Below are 4,989 nucleotides of genomic sequence, written 5' to 3'. Positions count from 1 at the left end.
AGAATTCCAAAAGCGTTAATTTTCAAATTTATGTGAGGAACATTTAATTTACTTTCCTTTATCAGCTGTGATAGTTTTCCTCTTGGCATCTGCTTTATGCAGAGCACTGTCGGCTTCCTCGGGGGCAATATGACACTCTTGCATCCACAGTAGTATCACAAGATCTTACTTAGGCCATTCCGGGATCTGGAAATGTTTTCTTTAATCTTCCGCTGAATGTCTCAATTCTTCAGATAGTGAACAACAAATCGATTCGTCTCACTGCTCAACAGCAGTTGCGTTCTTATGTTTCCAAAGGAAAGTTCTGGAATACTCCTTTAACAACAGATCCTTTAACTTTAATAGACTGTGCATTGATACTGGTGTATTAATATATTTGCCGATTTTCACTGAGGCGAATTATGTTAAGCAACAAAAGGAATGATAAGGCTGTTTGCAATTCTTGAACGTTATGCAAATAATGGCCAGGCATAAGAATTTAATGTTGATGGGCTTTCAGACTTCGAGATATGTGGATTAATAAACAGAGGCAAAATTAATCTGGAGATTAGTGATCAGTGGCAAAAGGAATGACAATATTAAGGATCAAGTTTTTAAAAAAGAGATTGAAAAGACTTTGAGGCAGGACGTGTCATTTGGACCTATTTGCTCAATGGATGACAATTACAACTAGTACTTGCTGGCTCCATCTCCCTTTCCCCTGTCATGGCATTTCAAAATTTAAATGCACCAGTTGAGAGGTCATGTATTTTTCCTTTCTAAACGAAGATGCCTAATCTCATAGTGGCTGGCAAAGTTCATACGACCTCCTCATTAGACACTGTACAGAAGATAGGGTCCCCTTCTATTGGCCTAGGCAAAAATTGGGATTGAATTTGACGAGGAGGCGATCGCGTGCAATAATAGGGATAAGATCATAAATTGATTATAAATAATGGCGATTGTAACACTTTGCTCCAACAATAGAGAATAAACCCTCATTAATTACACAGAAGAAGGATGTCACCCAGTACCTACACTGCAGAGCAGTCTATGATTCAGGCACTTTCTACTCAACTGCTGCATCCTTGTTATAACAGAAAATGGTTGCGTTCTCTTATGTGGCTATCAAGCAGAGGTCACAACGCGGAAGAGATCTTTTAATCCTCTATTTTCATAACAATAAATATTGGTTGCTTCCAACAGGAAATGTCTTAAATGAATTGTGGAACGGGCTGTAATGGGGTATGTTCGGCTAAAAACGTTGGCTTCATTCTTCCGTTTTTATCGAATGACAGAATGAATATGCACGGAAACCTCTCGAGCTTCTTCCGCCAAGTTAGTTTGAGTTGCTGCTCAAATACATGCGTTTGTACAAGAGTTCGAATGCACACGCAGATATCCATTTTCCGTGGCCATATAGTCAAGTTTTCCATGATCATTTCTGTAATGCACTGTGCTTGTCACTGTGGAAACGAAACGGCTCTGTTAGCCACAGCAGTATAAAACTATTGGAAACAGTGAACGGTAAAATGAAAGTTTTCCTTCTCTTCTCTGTCTCTGGGTCCCTCTGATTCTCACTGTTGTGACCCCGAAGCCTCCTGCAGAATCTACTGACTGTCAAGCCATTGAACTGTAGTATTGAAATAAAAGCAATCCATGCGATTGACATACTTTGTAACCAGGCGGTAGAAAGAGGGCCTCACTGGAGCGGCAGCCTCTGTGAACATTGTCAATCAATCGTTTGTGTTCAAAGGCAAACAAAAATGGGTTGTCCTCGAAGTAGATCAGGACTGAGACCATTGCTATAACCATGGCCGTAATTTTCACATTTCGTTTCAACCTCTGACAACATATAAGCGAAACGTGAACGAGACATTGCCAGGGTTGTAAATTCTTCACGTACGCAATGAATGCATAAACAGAAGTGCAGGACAGGAATTATTGTGGAAAGTAATAAATGAAAAATTGCTACACCAGCACATGGAAGATCATGACCAGTGGATTTGCCGTTGCCATTGCTACCATATAAATAGCGATAAATTTAGATAGACCGCCAGCAGAGAATGGCGATTATCATTAGATTTGCTGTCAGAGAGAGAAGATAGAAGAACAAAAGTCATGGATTTATATAATATTTTTTAACGGTGGACGCATAAAAACCCATGACCGGCAATAAAAAGTTTAGTTACTGTCGTCTCTGTTGTGAAGAACAACGAAGGAAGGGAAGTAAATAATTGAGGCGCACAGATAAATGACTCAGTCCTTCGTGAGGAAGGCACAGATATTCCCAACTTAGGGAGAGACAAGGGGAGTTTACGTTTATAATTTATTTAACAGTTGATAACAAATAAAATAAGAAAATAATTCTACCTTTAGTGTATATGGCTCAGGAATCATACGCCCTTTGAGTAAACATGCAGTCAGACATCATCAATATCTAAATGCAAATTCATGGCAAATCCCGGAATTGATGATTAGAACTGAAACAACCATCTAGACAAACGATTTCCGTTCATTTCACTAAGATATGCTTTTCTCTTTATAGTTTCCTAATACTCGATATCAGCGCTGGGACTGGTAGAACCACAAAAGTTCTTTACAGCTCAACGGAGGGAAACAGCTCCTAAGTGGCAATTATTTCTCAAAATATGTTCCGAAGTGCCTGTTGGTTGAAGGAGCTATAGGCCGAGTAACTATTAACATGGGGAACAATGACAATGTCGTGGCATGAAGCAGCACATTCTTTAGTGATCTATCTACTGTGGTAGGAATGGTTGAATCATTCTTGCCCTCCCTCTGTGTATAAGGTAAAACTACGAAGCCACTGCCCATGAATCCCTCACCAGAAATTGGGTTACATTGGCTGGTAGGATTCCCGTTGATATAATCGTGAATATCTGATCCCTCAATGAGGAAATTCTCGGAGTCTTTTATTCTAATCAATAAAAATGAGTTTGCAAACAGCGACAAGACAATGATATATGATCACTTATCAAAACCAACAAAACTGTGTGGACCAGATGGTAAATCTCCTTTTCTCGTAAAGTTATTGGGTGTTCCATTTTCTTTAGTATGATATTTGATTACTTCCAGCTTCACATTACCGCCTGGGATTTTCTGAGAGGTGTTAAGGCTCCAAATTTATGGAACAACCTCTGCCTAGTGAGGATAAAAATAGGTTTCTAATTGGTTTTGGTTAAAATCAATTAATAATCAAGGCAAGATTTTCCACTTCCTTGTGCCTGGTACGCCAAGGAAGAAGGTGTCCACCTCAGTCTTTGAAATGTTTTCAATAAGGTAATGAATTGGGTGAAATTAATTCGGGGACAAGCAATCTGCGTATCGTGTATCATTTATGGTTACATTCCTCCCCAAAAACATGTGAGGTTCCTGGGACCTCATATTGACTTGATGAAACCATCGCCTATCCATCACATCAATGAAAAATAAAACGAGTTGAATTGTAACAATGGTTTATGGTGGCACAGCTTAATATTACCAATTATGGCTTTGACGCATCTTTAAAGGTTCCGACACCATTGTAAAATGTCAGATGAAGGAACAGCTGTAATGTGATGTGGTGATGACCAACCATAAGCCCATTGCTGGCGATCCGATTATAATATTGCAAGTGGTAACTACATAATAACAGTGCTGTCAGAGACTCTTCCATGGTTTTGCAGGTGATAACGTTATTATAAGATTGCTGCAGCTGAACGTGCAACACTATTACTATTGCTTACCCCAAAGTAACATGATTAGGGGTGAACATATTGAGCAGTGTTTGTAATGAGCCTTCTCTAACATTATTGTTTCGGCAAGCAGCTCTGACATAAAAAATTGTGTTGCTACTCCCTACTCTATTTTTAATTGTGTTCACTTTATCTAATATTACTAGCCCCGCTTCCAACTTGACGACTGGTGACAATACTCTAACGCCAAATCTGTTGAGCTAACATTACCAGAAGTGAAGCTGATCTAACGTTAGCTCTGGCGACTCTGATGCAACATTATTGATGGTATGGATGGGAAACAGAGAACAGTCCAAGCCTCGCTTGTTGCACGAAACCCTGTAGTATCACCTGGGTAGAACATTTCTAACGGGGCAATTAAGACAACTTGTAAATAATAAGGGTATGCAGGTGCAAAGAAAAGGTTTGTAATGGTCAGAACAACGGACCTGTTGAAGGAAGATAAACTTTGAAATGGGAACAAATCTCGTGTTGAGTGACATAAAATAAATTATGCGGCATATTGCGACTTTGGGTTTAATTGCAAGGTCAGAGACACTTGTATCTGCAGGAGCCTGTGATACTGCACCTCAGCTCCTACAATCAGTGGTCACGATAGTAATCCTATGGACCATCAATCTGGTCGGGAAGGAACGACCCATATTCTTCTGATCCTGGATATTCTGCTGCAGGGAGGTAACTTTACCACCTCTGAGGTTAAAAAGATGGGGGGGCCGGGCGCCCCCTCGCAGCAAATGTAATATACATAAAACTCTACTCCAGTTAATTGATGCGTACGCCTCGGCCAAAAACAGTGTGCGGCTGGACATTGTCCAACAGCTCCAATTGCTGCTGTTGACATCATTGCCGGTGATTCTGGGTGGTGGCTTCAACTGCATGATCCAGGCAGCTGGAGGATCACGTGGGGCCAAGAGCAACTTGGACATCATGCCCAAACTACCGATGGAAACAGTAAACTATGCCAAGCTGCACGAAATTTTCAGCAGCCCTGCAGATGGAGCACACTGTAGATATAACTGGACTGGGCCAAACTTGTCCATCAGTTCCAGGATACAATTCGTCTTTGAGTCCAGAACTTGAACGGTAAGATGTACCGATGACAAGCCGGTATTCTCTGACCACTGCCAGCTACAGGCTGACTGGCAGATGCAGAAATCGCAAGGGGTGGGCAGGGTGCATGGAAGTTGAGCATGAAACTTTTGACCCCAGAAAACACTCAGGAACTCAGAAGGGATTACAAACGTTAAACCCTCTG

Source organism: Carcharodon carcharias, assembly GCF_017639515.1.
Source record: "Carcharodon carcharias isolate sCarCar2 chromosome 24 unlocalized genomic scaffold, sCarCar2.pri SUPER_24_unloc_10, whole genome shotgun sequence".
Taxonomy (NCBI): domain Eukaryota; kingdom Metazoa; phylum Chordata; class Chondrichthyes; order Lamniformes; family Lamnidae; genus Carcharodon; species Carcharodon carcharias.
This window is presented reverse-complemented; position numbering follows the sequence as displayed.